This window comes from Plecotus auritus, assembly GCF_963455305.1.
Source record: "Plecotus auritus genome assembly, chromosome: 6".
In the NCBI taxonomy this organism is placed as follows: Eukaryota; Metazoa; Chordata; class Mammalia; order Chiroptera; family Vespertilionidae; genus Plecotus; species Plecotus auritus.
The window spans coordinates 105,191,936-105,211,281 of NC_137773.1; the positions used below are offsets into that span (position 1 = coordinate 105,191,936).

The 19,346-nt window shown below is 43.7% G+C and overlaps 1 pseudogene across 1 annotated transcript; it reads left to right on the top strand.

Moving 5' to 3' along the window:
- Nucleotides 1-10,848: 10,848 nt before the first annotated feature.
- LOC308251789 (ATP-dependent RNA helicase DDX54-like) lies at nt 10,849-18,443 on the top strand (annotated as a pseudogene). The gene is made up of 3 exons: nt 10,849-10,859; nt 12,427-13,751; nt 18,419-18,443. The product of its transcript is annotated as an ATP-dependent RNA helicase DDX54-like (transcript).
- Nucleotides 18,444-19,346: the final 903 nt, after the last annotated feature.

Sequence of the window (19,346 nt, forward strand, 5' to 3'; positions counted from 1 at the left end):
GTTCCAAACAAGAGGAACCCAAAGAGGCCCACACCAAGACACATCATAGTTAAAATGCCAAGGTTAAAGACAAAGATAGAATCTTAAAAGCAGCAAGAGAAAAGCAATTAGTTACCTACAAGGGCGTGCCCATACAACTGTCAGCTGATTTCTCAACAGAAACTTTTCAGGCCAGAGGGAATGTCAAGAAATATTCAAAGTGATGAATAGCAAGGACTTATAGCCAAGATTACTCTACCTAGCAAAACTCTCATTTAGAATTGAGGGTCAGATAAAGAGCTTCACAAACAAGAAAAAGCTAAAGGAGTTCATCACCACCAAACCAGTTTTATATGAAATGTTGAAGGATATTCTTTAAGAAAAGGAAGAGGCCAAAACCGGTTTGGCTCAGTGGATGGAGCGTCGGCCTGCGGACTGAAGGGTCCCGGGTTCGATTCCGGTCAAGGGCATGTACCTTGGTTGCGGGCCCTTCCCCAGTGGGAGGTGTGCAGGAGGCAGCTGATCGATGTTTCTCTCTCATCGATGTTTCTGACTCTCTATCCCTCTCCCTTCCTCTCTGTAAAATACCAATAAAATATATTAAAAAAAAAAAAAAAAAAAAAAAAAAAAGAAAAGGAAGAGGAAGAAGGAGAAGGAGAAGGAGAAGGAGAAGGAGAAGGAGAAGGAGAAGGAGAAGGAGAAGGAGAAGGAGAAGGAGAAGGAGAAGGAGAAGGAGAAGGAGAAGGAGAAGGAGAAGGAGAAGGAGGAGAAGGAGAAGGAGAAGGAGAAGGAGGGATTAAAAATATGAATAATAAAATGGCAACAAATACAAATCTATCAACAATTGAATCTAAAAATCAAAATAAATGAAGAAGAAATCTAATGAACAAAATAAACTGGTGAATAAAATAGAATCAGAAGCATGGAACAGACTGAAGAATCTCAGAGGGAAGTGGGGAGTGGGGACAGGAAGAAATTAACCAAAGATCTTACCTATGGATACAGACAGTAGGGTAGTGGAGGCATGGAGTGGGATGGGAACTGGGTGGAGGGGGACAATAGGAGGAAAAAGGGGACATCTGAAATACTCTCAACAATAAACATTTAAAGAATTCTCTTTTTAAAAAAACTGAATAGACAATCATCAGAGAAAAAATTCTAAGAGTTTATCAAAAAATGACTCCCTAGAAGAAATTTGCCAATGATACATCTAATAAGGCATTAATATCAAAATTTATAAAGAACTCATACAACTCAACAACAACAAAAAATCCAATTAAAAAGTGGGCAAAGAACCTGAATCAACACTTCTCCAAAGAGGACAGACAGTTGACCAATAGAAAAGACTCTCAACATTACTAGTCATCAGAGAAATACAAATTAAAATCACCTCAAACCTGTCAGAATGGCTATCGTCCATAAATCAATAAGCAACAAGTATTGGTGAGGATGTGGAGAAAGGGGAACCCTTGTGTACTGTTGGTGGGAATGCAGTTTGGTGCAGCCACTGTGGAAAATAGTACTGAAGGTCCTCAAAAAGTTAAAAATGGAACTACCTTGTGATCCAGTGATTCCACTTCTGGGTATATATCCAAAGAAACCCAAAACACTAATTTGAAAGAATATCTGCACACCTATATTCACTGCAGCATTATTTTACAATAGCCAAGATATGGAAGCAGACCACGTGCCAACCAATAGACTAGTGGATAAAAAAGTGTTCTAGTCCAGCTGGCTCAGTGGTTGAGTGTCGACCTATAAACCAGGAGGTCACAGTTCAATTCCTGGTCAGGGCACATGGCCGGGTTGTGGGCTCGATCCCCAGTCAGGGCACACAGGAGGCAGCTGATCAATGATTCTCTCTCATCATTGATGTTTCTATCTCTCCCTCCCTCTCCCTTCCTCTCTGAAATAAATAAAAAATATATTTTAAAGTGTTCTATAGATTCCACACATAAATAAAATCATATGGTATTTGTTTTTCTCTGTCTTATTTTACTTAGCATAATACCCTCTAGGTCCATCCATGCTGTTGAGATGTAAATGGAAATATAAAGTGTAGAGAATCCTATCTAATAAAAGAATAATATGCAAATTAACTATCACTCCGCTATACCCACCAGCCACGCCCACCAGCCATGCCCACCAGCCAATCAGGAGCGAATATGCAAATAAACCCAACCAAGATGGCTACTGCCACAGAGAGCAGGAGGGAGGCATGGGTTTCCCTGGCAATGGAGGAAGCCAAGCTTTCCGCCTGCCCTTGCTGGCCTACGCCTCCACTCAAGGCTACAAAGTTTCAATGATAGAAGATACATAAACCCAAACAGAAATGGCGGCAGCCCCAGAGCTGGAAAGAGCAGGAGGCTAGGGTTGCCCATGGTGATGGAGGAAGCCAAGCTTCTGCAGCCCTGGCCGGCCCGGGCCACCACTTAAGGCTACAAAGTTTCAATTATAGAAGATACATAAATCCCCCCAAAAATGGCTGCTGCCACGGAGCAAGCAGAAGGCTTGGCTCTGCTCCAGGCTACAAAGTTTCAATTGTAGAAGATAAATAAACCCCAGATACCAGGGCCTCCGCTTGGGTTGCTAGGGGGCGTGGCCGGCCTGCAAACCACCACAGGCCCATCACCCAGGCTGACCCACACCCCAAGGGAACCCCCACTCTGATCTGGGACACCCTTCAGGGCAAACCAGCTGGCCCCCACCCGTGCACCAGGTCTCTATCCTATCTAATAAAAGAGTAATATGCAGATTGACCATCACTCCAACACACAAGATGGCTGCCCCCATGTGGTCAAAGATCCTGCCCCCATGTGGACACAAGATGGCCACCACAAGATGGCCAGCAAGGGAGGGCAATTGGGAAGGACCAGGTCTCCAAGGGAGGGCAGTTGTGGGTGATCAGGCCAGCAGGGGAGGGCAGATAGGGGAAAACAGGCTGGCAGGGGAGCAGTTAGGTATCAATCAGGCTGGCAAGGGAGTGGTTAGGGGGTGATCAGGCTGGCAGGCAGAAGTGGTTAGGGGCAATCAGGAAGGCAGGCAGGTGAGCAGTTGGGAGCCAGCAGTCCTGGATTGTGAGAGGGATGTCCGACTGCCCGTTGGGATCGGGCCTAAACGGGCAGTCGGACATCCCTCGAGGGGTCCCAGATTGGAGAGAGTGCAGGCTGGGCTGAGGGACAACCCCCCCTCCCCCATGCATGAATTTCGTGCACCGGGCCTCTAGTATAGTCAATAATATTGGAATAACTACGTTTGGTGTCAGGTGGGTACTTGAAATAGTGAAAGGACAACTTCGTAAAGTATATAATTGTCTAACCACTGTATACCTGAAACTAATAAAAATAATATGGAATATAAACTGTAATTGAAAAATAAAATTAAACAAGGATAACTCCCTACAAAAGTATCAAGTCTAGTTTCATAAACAACATTTTTCAAACCATCATGGGATAGACAATTCTTATGCATTTAAACTTCTTGAGAGTATAAGGAAAGACAGAGATTATTTAAAAATACAAAACTACGGTACATGCAATCTTATTTATAAATATAAGCACAAAATATTGAATAAAACATTAACTTAAATTCTGGGTATACTAAAATAGTCTTCTCTAGATAAATTCAAGAAAGGCTTAAACTAGGAAGTCAAGGATTCAAGATTGAGAAATTAGTTATATGATTACATTAACAGACACATAAGTTCATTTTGAGGGATGCAAAAACCAAACTTGATAAAAGGTAACATCTATTAGATGAAATAAAAAAAAATAAAAACATGGAAAGAAACGTATTGACAAAAGAGGATAAATAGTCTGTCTAATATGAACAACCAATAGATATATGAAAAGGTGTTCAATTTCACTGACAATTAGGGAAATGAAAATCAAAACTATAATAAGATACCACCTCACATCTGTTAGAGTGGCCATTATCAACAATACTAGAGTCCCAGTGCATGAAAACTCATGCACTGGAGGGGGTCCCTCAGCCTGGCCTGCCCCCTCTCACAGTCCGGGAGCCCTCAGGGGAGGGAGAGGCAACCCTGTGATCAGGGAAAGGCGACACCCCATCACACCTCTGCTGCTGCCACTGCTGGCAGCACAAGCCTCAGCTGGCCCTGGTTACCTGAGCCTCAGGCGGCCCCAGCACTTCAGGCCAGCCCTGGGCAGCTGGGAAGCTGAGGGGACTGGGGGACTCCGGAGGCAGGCGTGTGGAGCGGCCAAGCCCGCCTGGGTGCAGGCCCGGCCTTGCCGCACACCTGCCGCCTCCGCGGGGCTAAGGGGATGGGCGCCACCATCTTGTGGCTGTGGGCACCGCCATCTTTGAAGGCAGGGCAGTCAATTAGCATATTCCCTCCTTATTGGTTGTGGGTGCCACCAACTTTGAGGGCGGGGCAGTCAATTAGCATATTCCCTCCTTATTGGCTGTGGGCACCGCCATCTTTGTGGTGGCATGAGGGTCAATTAGCATATTCCCTCTTTATTAGCTAGGATAAGCAATAACAAGTGTTGGAGAAGTTGTGGGGAAAAGGGAACCCTCATTCACTGCTAGTGGAAATGTAGACTGGTACAACCACTATGGAAAGCAATCTGGAGATTCCTTAAAAAATTAAGAATAGAGCTACCATATGACCCAGCAATCCCTCTCTTGGGTACATTCCCAAAAAACTCAAAATCATATATTCACAAAGATATATGCACCCTTGTGTTCATTGCAGCATTATTCACAATGGCCAAGACATGGGAAACAACCAAAGTGTCCCGCTATAGAGGACTGGATAAAGAAGATGTGGTACATATACACAATGGAATACTACTCAGCCATAAGAAAGGATGAAATAGCACCATTTGCAACAATATGGATGGACCTTGAGAATATTATGCTAAATGAAATGTCAGTCAGAAAAAGCTAAGAACTATATGACTTCACTCATATGTGAGACAGAAAACTGAAACTCATGAACACAAACAACAGTGTGGTGATTGCCAGAGGGAAGAGGGTGGGGAAGAAGGAGGTCCTAATATAAAATGACAGGAGAAGATTTGACTTTGGGTGGTGGGCACACTGCAATATACAGAACTTGTAACATAGAAACCCACTCCTGAAGCCTATATGTTCATATTGACCAATGTCACCTCAATCAACTTAATAAATAAGTATTTTTAAATAGTCTGTCAAACTTACAGGTAAAATAAACATTATTATCAAACAGAGAAACAAGGTAAGGATGCCTACAAATGCAATTTTTATTTAATATTGTTCTGGAAGTGCTTGCCAATAGAAAGAAATTGAGAGGGAAAGAGTTGTTAATATTAGAAAGGAAGAGACAACATGAAAACCCTAGAGTATTAACTGGAAAACTATTAGATCTAACTAGAGTAATGGTTGTTTGGTTAAGAATGTTTTGAGAGCCGAAACCGGTTTGGCTCAGTGGATAGAGCATTGGCCTGAGGACTGTAAGGGTCCCAGGTTCGATTCCGGTCAAGAGCATGTACCTTGGTTGCAGGCACATCCCCAGTGGGAGGTGTGCAGGAGGCAGCTGATCGATGTTTCTCTCTCATCGATGTTTCTAGCTCTCTACCCCTCTCCCTTCCTCTCTGTAAAATATCAATAAAATATTTTTTAAAAAAAGAATGTTTTGAGAGATGTGCCCGATGAAAGTACATTGTGATCCCAGCAAGTTATTGTGTGGACACTGACTAACTGATTGTAAACTTTATATGGAAAGACAAAAGACCCAGAGAATCCAACATAATTCTAAAGAAGAACAAAAACATAGCATTGACACTATCTGGCTTCAAGACTTACTATAAAGCTACAATAATCAAGACAGTGTGGTATTGGTGAGAAAAAAACAAACAGATCAATAGGACGGAAGAGAGAGCCAAGATATAAACCTACATAAATAGGTTTATGATTTTTGACAAAGAAGTAGGGACAATTCAATGAAGAAAGGCTAGTCTTTTCAATAGAGTGCTAAAACAACTGGACATCCAAATGCAAAAAAGAAAAATAGTCTAGATACAGACCCTACCTACACCTTTCACAAAAATTAACTCAATATGGATCATAGACCTAGTGTAAAATGCAGACTTACGAAGGCACTATACCATTTTGCACTCCCATCAGCAATGAATGGGAATTCCTGTTTACTCTGCATCCCATGCAGTATTAGGGTGGTCAGTGCTTGGATCTTAGCTATTCTAATACATGTGCAGCGATATATAGAATGAAAAAGCAAACTTCCAGAAGATAATGGAGACATATAGGTGGCTTTCTGTTTGGCAATAGGTTTTAGATAAACACCATGGTAAATTTGAGAATTTTGGGTAGATCAAGGAAGAAATGGGGTCACAAGAAGCAGTAACACATAACAATGTTTATTAAACAAGATTACATGAGAAGGCAAGTCCTTCCCTGCCAGGGCTGACCAACAGACCCTGAGCAATGGATGAATGATTACTCTGACACATGTTTCTGTGAAAGAGAGGGCTAAGGGACTGCTTGGCTAGAGGAACCAAACAGCCCTGTTTGCCTGCCTCCTCAGGCTTTTATTGTAACAACAGCTTGAACTAAAATTAACTATTAGATGCTATCAACAGGGTAAGGATTCTTGAGAAGACACTGCGTCTGCAGTGTCCTTTAAGCAAGGACGTCTAAAGACTAAACATAAAGATCCCAGTAAACACCCAGGGGCTCAGATTTGTTTGGAAAAGTCAAGGCAGGGATGACTGCCTTCAGCCAACTCCCCCTGGATGTTTTCTCCTTACAGACTTTCCAACTAAGTCCCATGCTTCCCCACACTTCCCAACTAGGGACTTTCCAGAGATAGTAGCACAAGGCCATTACCCAGAAAGAGAGTAGGACAGTGGATCTCCTGGGGAAGAGGGCATATCAGAGAAGGGTTTACAGGACTGGGCGATGTTGTTCTGCAGCAAGGTGGAGAGTCTCTGGGTCAGAGATCTCCAAAGAGCAGCTGCAGTTTTTGTCCTATTTATGATTTTGTCCTTACAGCTACAGGGTTTGTCCTATTTATGATTGGCAAGTGTTGGATGTAGTCTCACAGGGTGTGCAAAGTAGGCGGACTCTAAATGTCAAAGAATGTTTACTTGGATTATATTTAAAGCAATTGGATATGTGAGAATTTGACTTGGGTGTCAGTGGGCTTTGGGTTAGTGGCCCCAGCCTGATGTGAAGAAGTAACATGAGGACCATTTTAAGCCAAAACTGAGGGACCATCTCTGGCCCATTTATATAATGCCATCAATACAATCAGTGAAAGTAAAAATTGATCATTTTGACTTCACTAAAATTCAAAGCTCCTGTTCTGCAAAAGACACCTTCAAGAGAATGAAAAGCCACAGACTGAAGAAAATATTTGCAAAATATTTATCTGATAAAGGGTTTGTACCTAAAATTTATTTTTTTAAAAACCCTGTTCTAACCCAACAATAAGAAAATAAGCAATCACTTTAAAATGAGCAAAAGATCGGAAGATAAATATAAGCCAAAGAATATGAGCAGATGGCAAATAAGCACTTGTGAAAAGATGCCCAACATCATATGTCATTAGGGAAATGAAAATTAAAACAATGATGATACCACTACACACATATTAGAATGTCTAAGATCCAAAACACTGGCCCCACTAAATGGCACAAGGGACACAGAGCAACCAGAACTTTTATTCATTGCTGATGGAAATGCAAAATGGTGCAGTCCCTTTGCAAGACAGTTTGATAGTTTTCTATAAAACTAAACATTCTCTTACCTACAACCCAGCAATTGCACTCCTTGGTATATACTCAAGTGAGTTGAAAACTTATCCTATCTAACAAAGATGGAATATGCTAATTGACCATCACACCCTCACAAAGATGGCAGTACCCACAGCCAATAAGGAGGAAATATGCTAATTGACTGCCACGCCCTCAAAGATGGCGGCACCCACAGCCACAAGACGGCGGCGCCCAGTCCTCTCAGGCCCTCCAGGGCAGCAGGCACGCAGCACGGCTGGGACTGCCCCCAGGCAGGTTCAGTCACTCCATGCGCCTGCCTCCAGAGTCCCCCAGTCCCCTCAGCCCCCCAGCCGCCCAGGGCAGGCCCAAGGCACAGGCAAGTCTCAGATGGCAGCTGCCCAGCTACCTGAGGCTCAAGTAACCAGGGCCAGCCGAGGCTTGCACTGCCAGCAGTGGCAGCAGCGGAGGTGTGATGGGGGTGTCGCCTTCCCCTGATTACCAGGTCGCCTCCCACCTCTGAGGGCTCCCAGACTGTGAGAGGGGGCAGGCCGGGCTGAGGGACCGCCCCCTCCAGTGCATGAATTTTCACGCACTGGGCCTCTAGTGTTCACATAAAAACTTGTGCACAAATATGTTTATAGCAACTTTATTTATAATTGCCAAAACTTGGAAGCAACCAAGTTGTTCTTTAATAGCTGAATGGATAAACAAACTGTTTCATACAATGGAATATTATTCAGTGTTAAAAAGAAATGAACCATCAAGCCATGAAAAGGCATGGAGGAACCTTAAATGTATATTTCTTAAAGAAGTCAGTCTGAAAGGGCTACATATGGCATAATTTCACCTGGATGACATTCTAGAAAGCCAAAATTAAACCGAGCAAAGATCAGTCATTGCCAGAGGTCAATAATCTCATTTTGTAATCTCCTTTTGCCAATTAAAACTACTAGACACCAATTCTCACTTCTTTAACATTGGCCAAAATTTGAAACATTGGTAGTTCCCAGAGATACTGGGAATGTCTTTGTTTAGTTTAGACCCAATTTCTCTATGTCCAAGTTAAAATTCTCCAAAGATTGTCACGTTTCCAACACTAGTGCTCAAATCACTATGCACACATAAATCCTGCCTACTGTTTGTAATGTATGCCCATTTCCCTTTTGAATCCCAAGGCAGCAGTCTTTGTAAACCACTAGTCAGCATATAGTACACAATTCTGATTCATATAAGCCTTATTCTATTCTCGGTGCTGTAGGTCAAACTACATTCTAGTTCCAAAAGACTCATTCACTTTCTGTCCTTTTATTTGGGATCTTTTTTCCATCTCCTGGTTCACCTATATATGGGAGGAATTTCTCCTTTTCCCTACCTCCCTCCCTTATATTCTTGGCCAAGAAATTTTAGATTATGCCAACTCACTAAAGTCCTCTTATTCGGCCTGTTTTCCAACATGAAGGATCTTCTAAAAGACTAATATCTGGCACAATGTCTGACCTCAATATTTAGCTGAGAGCTTGTCATTTATATTGTCAGCGGTCTGGTTCCTCATAGATCAGAGTTTAACATGAAGCCACTTCTAACATTCAGAGTCAAGCCTGCTATTTCCAGAGTAAAAAATTTCAGGGATTTCATATGCTGATGAAATATAGAGATAGAGGGCAGCTAACATTATCAGATGTTCAGACTATAATATTTTCTTAAAGAGTGGGATTTTTCCATGTGGAATATGCTGTTAAAATGAGAAAGCTTAAAGAGAAGTTTAGGGTTTATTCTCACTGATAAAAAAAAAAATGATTTCGTTCATTGCACTGGCAATTTTTTCTCAAAAAGTGAAAGTGGGAAAGATTTCGTACCAAGATATTGCAAAGAGCCTGGACTCAACATGGATTCCAGCATAGGCTCTGCCCTTTGTAAGAATATTCCCGTGAGCTTCCCAGCTTTTAGTTTTCTTCTGTTAGAGATATTAACTTTACTGCAAAGGATTAAGTTCTCAATAGACTCACCTCCTGGATTGAGTGCTTTCGTTGTTGTTCTCACAGCACATCCCACAGGTCTTTCATTTAATGCACTGTGTCTTACGTATCTGCTCATATGTGTATCTCCAGTGCCCTGGTGTGAAGTCCTGCCAATCACAGGTACTTAGTGTGTGCGGATAGACTTAAAACAAACTGATAATGTGCGTGAGAGGTTGTGCTAAACTACAAGCTCTATGAGAAAAAAAAAGCTGTATTATTTTCCTCTTTTCACTGAAATTACACTAGCATTGCATTCTAAATGCAGCAACTTTGTGATTTATATTGCAGATGGCTTATCTTCAAAGATATGAATTTTTTAATCTCTTGATGGAAATTACAACCCACATTTCAGAGCATTTCACATTCTGCTCTTCAGCGCGGGAGCAGGCTGTACGTGGACAGTCAGTCAGTTTTAAGATACCCAATAGAATGAATTTGGGGTAATATATAAATCTGCATTTCAAAGAATAATTATTCCCTGAAAACTTTTGCCACAGAGGATTCAGAAGAGGGTACAAACCTCTTCACACAGGGCTAAAGCCACCTTTATTGCCAGGGGTTTAAGTCCAACTTTTGAAAAACTGGGAATGATGAGCATGGAAGTCCTATTCCCAAGTACCAAGAACCACAAACCACTTCTTCCTAAGCTAGTTCTCTCCTAAGCATGTTTAGTAAATGTTCCCAAGGGTCAGAATGTAGAACACACAATGGTTGTTTTTGAAAGTTTGGAACCTGTGGGTGCCAGGAGCCATGTTTCAAGGTCTAGAATGTTACTCCCTGTCGATTTGGGTTGGTACCCACGGCCGATTCCAGGGCATAAAATTGCCCAGTTACAGCGTTCTTTAAACAATCCCTCTGAGTTGCCATAGGAACTCAGGGGTTCTGGGAGCAGGATGTGAAGACACTGCCAGGCATTATTTCAGCTCTCAGCCCAGTCAGGACACAGGCGGTTAACGGCCTGCTGGCCCAGCTGGCATTTTGCTCTAGTTGGTATTTGGGCTTTCAGGGGGCTCTCTGAGAGACTTCTTCATTGGCCCTGGTTTTCTGGGGAGGTTCTTGACACAAGTCACAAGTCTAAGCTGCCACCACCTGAGCACTGGTTCCTTCCCATGTCCTACTGGTGAGTTGATGACAGGTATTTGGCAGGGCCTGGTCCCTGTGGAGCCCAGTGGACTCCATGTGGGTTTTTGGCTGTTGCTATTTCAGGGCTTTGCACAGAACTTTCCCTGATGTTAACAATACAGAGGAAAGGGGAGAGAGGCAGAAGAAGATAGGAAAGCGCCTGTCCATGTAGCATTTTGGAAGGGGAATTTCATGAAGACCCAGTGCTAATGTTTATGGATCATTATGGACTCAGAAGTCTGCAGCCAGGAAAGGGCCTTAGCGATCTCAGGACCGCTCCACTTGAGGAATCAGAGATGTCTACTGGTATGTTCTAGATCACACAGCCAGTGAGCAGCAAGCAGTGCCACGCAGGGGGCCTTAGACTCTTGGCTCTAGTAAAGGGTCCTTTCCACTCTCTCTGCTCCATAAAAAGCATGGATGCTATTCTCCATCTGATCAAAGTTGAACAGTATTCTAGAAATGCATGTTCTCAAACTTTAAATAACAAATTTAGAAACCTGGTACTATTGATAGTTCTGTTTTTCTCATATTCAAATAAGACTGTTATTGCAATGGGAAAGAAACATTAAATACCATCCTCAAGGTGGCCTTTGTACAGTAACTCTAACCTTCCAGATTCTCCTGGGTTCCTAGCCACAGTGTACCTGGGGGGAGGGGGGCATCTGCATGGAAATGTGCCCCTGTTGAATTTCTTCTAGTGACCATTTCTCTAAACTGAGAGCTACACAGCCCTCCTTAGAGCGGTTAGTGCTGTCCTGCTTCTCTTCCAGATGAACCACATCCCCCACGTGTTTAATACAGAGGCACGTGCCATACTCCAATGTCAGGAAAGGATGACCTCTGATCCTACTGACCAATTTTATTTAAAATGTGTGCTTTCTTTTCTCAGAAACTTTTCAAACGAAGGTCGGTTTGGGCTTTGATAATAGGGCTAAGGGCTGGAGGGTTTCCACAGAATTTCACTTTTTTCTATTCTATACACACACACATACACACACACACACACACACACACACACATATATAATTGATTTTTTTACAGAGAGAAAGGGAGAAGGATAGAGAGTTAGAAACATCGATGAGAGAGAAACATCGATCAGCTGCCTCCTGCACACCCCCTACTGGGGATTTGCCCGCAACTAAGGTAAATGCCCTTGACCGGAATCGAACCCGGGACCTTTCAGTTCGCAGGCCAACACTCTATCCACTGAGCCAAACCGGTTAGGGCCACTTTTTTCTATTCTTAAAAATACTGAAAAAATTTGAAACAAGTAAGTTCGCTAGATTTCTCAAATTAAAAGAGGATGCCTAGTTAAATTTAATTTCAGATAATGATGGATAATCCTATATAATAAAAGGCTAATATGCAAATCGACCAACGGTGGAAGGACTGGTCACTATGAGGCATATTGCGGTTGCCTACCAGTTCAATCCAGCCCCAATGGACCTCCCCCCCTAACAGCTGGCAGCCCCTCCACTTCCCCTGCCACCCCCCCAACCCCGGGCTCAGGCATTGAGCATCTGCCTCCCCCCCCCACCCCACCCCCATCTTGGTCTTCGCAGGGCGAGGCCGCTCCAGCCAGTGAGCTGCATCCATATCTACAGCGCCCTGGACCAGACAGCCAGCAAGATCAACCTGGCCAAGTTCACCCACGGCAAGTGCTGAATCCTTATGGTGACTGACCTAGCGGCCGGGGACTGGACATCCTGCTGCTGGACAACATGGTCAATTTCAGCTTCCCGGCCAAGGGCAAGCTCTTCCTGCACCGCGTGGGTCGTGTGGCCTGGGCTGGCGGAAGTGGCACAGCCTACTCCTTTCCTTGGTGGCCCCATATGAAGTCCCTTACCTGCTGGACCTGCACCTGTTCCAGGGCCGTGCCCTCACGCTCGCCCGCCCCCACGAGGAGACCTCAGGTGCGGTCGGCGTGGACGGCCTGCTGGGCCGAGTGCCACAGAGCGTGGTGGACGACGAGGACTGTCGCCTGCGGAACACCCTGGAGGCGTCGCTGGAGCTGCGGGGCCTGCGCCGTGTGGCCGACAACACCCAGCAGCAGTACGTGCGCTCTCGGCCAGCGCCCTCGCCAGAGTCCATCAAGCAGGCCAAGGAGCTGGACCTCGCGGGGCTGGGCCTGCACCCCTTCAGCTCGAGCTTCGAGGAGGAGGAGGAGCTACAGCGGCTGAGGCTGGTGGACACCATCAAGCAGTACCACTCGTGGGCGACCATCTTTGAGATCAATGCCTCCAGCCGGGTCCTGAGCAGCCAGGTGATGCGGGCCAAGCGGCAGAAGGACTGCAAGGCCATCGCCAGCTTTCAGCCGGGCCGGCAGGAGCGGCAGGAGGGCCTGGCTGGCCCAGCCCCGAGCTGCTCAGCGCGGCAGGTGGAGCAGCCTGGGAAAGAAGAGAAGGAGGAGAAGGAGGAGACGGAGGAGGAGAGAGCGGGGAGGACGTCTTCACAGAGGTCGTGGGCTGGAAATGGCAGCAGCCAGAACCTGAGCTGGGAACCAAGAGGCGGAAGGAGGAGGCCCGGCCGCTGGACTAGGATTTCCATGTCCCCTCTTGGCCCAAGGACTTCGACAGTGAACGGGGACTGAGCGTTGGTGGGGACAGGGGCGCTTTTGAGCAGGGGGTGGCTAGTGCTGTCCTGGACCTGATGGGGTACGAGGCCCAGACCTGACCAGGGGCCGGCAGCAGCTCAAGTGGGACCAGAAGAAGAAGCGGTTTGTGGGACAATCAGGACAGGAGGACAAGAAGATCAAGACAGAAAGTGGTCGCTACATCAGCAGCTCCTACAAGTGGGACCTCTACCAGAAGTGGAAGCAGAAACAGAAAATCGCCATATGCTCAACGCCTCAGCCCCAGCAGGCTGCCAGCAGTCAGCCCTGTCAGCGGTGCTGTTTTGCCCGATTCAGTAGGGGCATGTGCAGGAGGCAACCCATTGATGTGTCTTTCTCACATCCATGTTTCCCTCTCTGTCTCTCGCCTTCCCTTCTACTCTAAAAATCAATGAAAAATGTCCTCAGGTGAGGATTAACAACAAAAAAAATAAAAAAATAACAAAACAAAACAAAACAAAAATATATATATATATATTACATACATATACACATATACATAAATACATGAATATTGGGGGGCAGGGCCCCACAGGTGCATGAATTTTATGCACGGGGCCTCTAGTCTTAGTATAAGTGTGTCCCATGCAATATTTGGCATATACTTAGATTAAAAATGTATTTGTTGCCGAAACCGGTTTGGCTCAATGGATAGAGCGTCGGCCTGCGGACTGAAGGGTCCCGGGTTCGATTCCGGTCAAGGGCATGTGCCTAGGTTGCGGGCACATCCCCAGTGGGAGGTGTGCAGGAGGCAGCTGATCGATGTTTCTCTCTCATCGATGTTTCTAGCTCTCTATCCCTCTCCCTTCCTCTCTGTAAAAAATCAATAAAATATATTTAAAAAAAAAAAAAAGTATTTGTTACCTGAAATTAAAATGTCATTGAGTGCCCTGTATTTTATCTGGCAATCCTATGGAGAGAGGGAAAGGGGTCACTTTTGCAATATTACATACTAGAGGCCCGGTGCACAAAATTTGTGCATGGGTGGGAGGTGTCCCTCAGCCCAGCCTGCACCCTCTCCAATCTGGGACCCCTCGGGGGATGTCCGACTGCCCTCTCGCAATACAGGACCACTGGCTCCTAACCACTGACCTGCCTGCCTGCCTAATGCCCCCAAGTGCCCTCCCCTGCCGGCCTGGTCACCCCCAATGGCCCTCCCCTGACAATCTGGTTGCCCCCAACTGCCCTCCCCTGCCATTCTGGTTACCTCCAACAGTCCTCCCCTGCAGGCCTGGTCACCACCAATGGCCCTTCCCTGCCGGCCTGGTCGCCCCCAACTGCCTCTGCCTCAGCCCCCACCACCATGGCTTTGTCTAGAAGGAAGTCGGACGTCCAGAAGATGGCCAGTTGACCCAGTCTAATTAGCATATTACCCTTTTATTAGTATAGATAGTAAATAAGTAACATTTGTACTACACACTATATAATAAGTTAATATATACTATTATATAGGAAATTTTAAATATATTTTATTGTTGATAGTATTACAGATATCTTCCATTTTCCCCGCTTTCCCCCCTTCCTCCCAGTCTCTACCCAAGCCCCGCTCCCAGGTCTTCACTATCCTATTGCCCATGTGTATAGGTTGTGCATATAAGTATATAAGTTCTTTGGTTTATCTCTTCTCGTCTCCCCAACCCCACATTGAGGTATGTCAGTCTGTTTCATGCCTTCCTGCTTCAGGTTTTATTTTGTTGGTCAATTCATTTTGTTCATTAGATTCCACAAATAAGTGAGATCATGTGATACTTATCTTTCTCAGTTTGGCTTATTTCATTCAGCATATTTTCCAGGACCATCCATGCTGTCCCAAAGGGTAAGAGATCCCTCTTTTTTACAGCTGCATAGAATTATATATAGTAAACATTAAGTAAGATATTTACTATATATAATATATTATAAACATTTAGTAAGATATTTACCATGTATTTTACATGTTGTAAATATATAGGAAGATATTTACTATATATAATATATTTTACATATTATAATATGTATAGTGAATAATATGGGTATTTTTCTTTCTGAAATAATATAGACCATACATTGTTATATATTATATTAAATTACTATATTATAATGTTATATATACACTTGTCAGTAAAATTGATGTAAACAATTGATGTAACCTCTATAAGTAATGTATTCTCTTCCAAGTTCATCAGCCCAGTTCTCTTAAATAGAGCTTGTTTTGGAGATAATATCTGGTAAATTTCAAATACAAAAGAAAACAGAAGTCTCATGTAAAATGTATATAAATAATTACTGGTTCCCAATCCTTAAGTGATTTAATGGAATCAGGAATTTGACATCTTGTTCATATAAAAATTCAAAAATACCAAAGGATTCTCAATATCACCAGAGGCTAAACAATTGAAAAATGAATCCCACTCAAGAAATATACAATAGCATAGCGATGCTAGGTCAGAAAGAGAAAACAAGTACTAAAAAATAAAAGAACACAGAGATCAATTCTTTAAAATACCCTAAGAGTAAAAAATATAATTATCAGATATTACATATTCCAAATTTTACAGTTTAACTCTGTAGTTCTTGAACCTATAGGGAAGACATTGAAGCTCTTCTGAAAAACCTGCAAAACTTTCATTTCTTTTGGTGACCTAAATGGCCCTGAACATCTCCAGTATCTGAATACAAATGAGGACACATTAACATTAACGTTCAAGTGACACTGGCTCTGAGCCTTCACCCATGAAGGCAGGACCTCATTCTCTGGCACTTTCCAGATTATTCCATCAGCTTCATCCTATGCAAAACCTCTGCCCTGTCCTACACCTGCCCTGGCCCTTATCTTCTATTTACAGAGATGTCCTTGATAACCTTTGTGTGGTACTGTTAGAAGCAAACATTTGGGAAAGTCTGATAATGATACCCCAGGGAACCACCTCCCCTGCACACCCTACCTCATTCACTATCACAGCACTTTGTTCTTTTTTTACACCTCTAATGATCTGCTGTATACTGAATGATATAGACTTTATGTCATTCCCCTCTTGATTAAGCTTCCTTTCTAACACCTAGCACAATGCTTGCCACAAAGAATGTGTTTGATAAATATAATAAATGATTAAAGGTTTTTTCTAGTGGCAAGTCCCTAAGTTTTGGCTGCTAAACCCTTTCTCAGAACAATAGTAAAATGGTTCTTTCTATGTACCAGCACTACTCCTAGTTCTTCACATAGATTAACTCATTTACTTCCCATCAAACCCTTATGAAAAAGGTATTCTAATTTTCTCAACTTTACTAATGACAGAACCGAGAAACAGAGAGGTTGAGAACCTTGTTCACGGTCACCTAAGTAGTGAGCAGCAGAGCTAGGATTTGGAACACCCAACCTTCTGTTTTCAGAGTCAGAGCTCTTAACTTCCCATTGAATCATTTCTCTCAAGAAAGTCTAAGAGGTCAGGTGGAGGAGTCTTCGCCCTCCTCTCTCTCCTCTCTCTACTCCAGGTCCCACCACCAGAAATCATACCATGTAAAAACAACCTAATAATAATAGAAATAATAACTCCCTATCTTCCTTCCTTCTTTACTAAATTTTATGGGGCACCCACTCCCCCCATGTCAGGCCCATGCCAGAACCATAAAGCTAACTAAGAACTAGTTCCTGCCACAGAATCACAATCTAGTGGGAAGAACAGAGGGGTCAACAGCATTAACAATTTGACCTAAATAAACAAGGCTCAAGAGAAGTATCTGGTAAACCTCAATGCAGATCACGCTGGCAGAAAAAAAGCCAGAGGCCAGCAGGAAACTGGCTGAGTTCATGAACAAATTAGAAAAAAAAAAAAAAAAAAACCTCTGTCTGGGGCCAAGTCAAGACTGACTCCTGACTTCTGAGGCTGCAACTGAGAAGTGTGGTCTATACAGCTCCCCGGTAGAAAATAAGTAGGTGCCAGAGGTTCCCATGGAATAAGTAAAAAAGAAAGGCACAAAATTGCTACGTTTCAACTAAATCTCAGTAGACTCTACAGAGATTACCAGAACAGAGAAGAATGGATCACACAAGCAAATTACGGAAGGGGAGGAAATTCAGCATTACATTAAGCAGTGTAATTTATCATTCTTCTGGAGGAATTTTTAGGACAAAATTGAAGATTCTATCTTGGTCTGATATTTCTTTAGTGGCATTTGTCTTGTGCATGGGTTTCTGTCCATAGGATATGGATAAGAGTCCATTAGTGGAATGAGAAAACTGGAAATGCATTATCCCCACCAAAGGTCAAGCCAAGGCCTGGGAAACACTGGATGGAGAGAACGTGGAAGGCCCCACTTCTCGTAGCTGCTTTTCAAGAAGGGAAAGCCTTATTATGTCATAGAGCCTGTTGGGCTGGCTGTATGATTTACTTACTGTGTGACCTTGGGTCCCTTATATAACCTTTCAAATCCTAACTTACTTCATTTTTTAAATGGAAATAATAGTATCTCCTTCATAGGTTTCTCTGTCATGATTAAACGAGTTCTTGCCTGTAAGTAGACTTTTCTATGTTAGATCCATGATGATGCCAGCTACCCTTGATCATGGGGGTGGTGGTGATGGCAGTGGAAGTGAGATGTGCAACAAAGGGGAAGGAGGTGGTCTTTACTATTTACTTCTACTGCAGTGTCTTCATCTCTCTATTTAATAAGTATAACAATTCACTTTTAAGAAAATAATTAAGAATCTGGAACACTTTAGACATAAGTGCATTCTCAAATACCCCTCTATATCAAACTGCCAACTCATCTATCTGTCTCTGGCAAGATTTATGGGAGTTGCTTTCCTTATGTTGATTTAAAAGCTTTGGTGACATGGTCCAGAGATCTCAATCTCTTCTTAATAAGGTTAGGCACTATAAGGAGTCCAAGCAGTAGGTTGGACCCCTCATCCCTACTACCGTAGTGATGCTGGTGGCCTTGCTCTCACTCCCCTCTCCCACAAGGCACTGCTACAAAGAGCAGCAGTAGCACCCTCTCATGGTCCACATTCCTGGCACAGCATTTGTGCCACTGTGGAATCTAATCCTGACTGCATCAATCTCCCCAAAATCTCTTGAACCAAAACTGTACTGACAGGAAGGAGAAATCCAGGAGTAAACCAGATTTGAGGGGGAGGAAACAGAAAAAAGAAGAAGGCCAACATTTTGGAGAATTCAATATCATGGCTTCCTGCACAAGGAAGTAGCAAATTTCTTAGGGAGCAAATGCTATTAACATTTTCTCTAAATTTGATGCTTTAACTCAACATGACACGGGACATTTGGCATGGACTGTACTTCCTGTCACAATTTGTTTTGGAGTTAGAAAATGTTTCTGACTCAAAAACTAACTAAAAGCCTATTTCTCCTCTGTCATAAATCAAATCATCCCACCGAGCTCAGTAGGACTTGGGCCCTGTCCAAGAGTTGCAAGAAAAACAGAGAGAGATGAATAGGTTTTGAAAATGGAAGATGTCTACTGTAGACAGAACGAGTGAGGGCACAGATTTTTCCAAAGGACGTGGAGTAAGTTCCCAGAGGCCGGGGTTGGCCTCTGAGTTCGCTGACAGACCCTCTCTTCCCATTTCAACCTCCTTTGAGAGTTTGGTCGGAATAACAGCATGCTAGTGGGGTGAAATAAAGCACTCTGATCATTTCTGCAGGTGCCAAAGCTCTTCCTGTGGATTACTGAGGTTTGGAGCCCTGTGAAGGCAGAAAGCACATCGGATGCCTCTTTTGGACGGCTGCACGGACTTAGCATGACGGCCAGTGGTGAGCTTGAGTCATGGCACATAGGAGAATGCCTAGAAGAGAGCATACCCTAGTGAATGCTTATTGATTGATGGATGTGTCACATCTGCCGTCATTAAATTTGATTTCTGCACATTTCTTA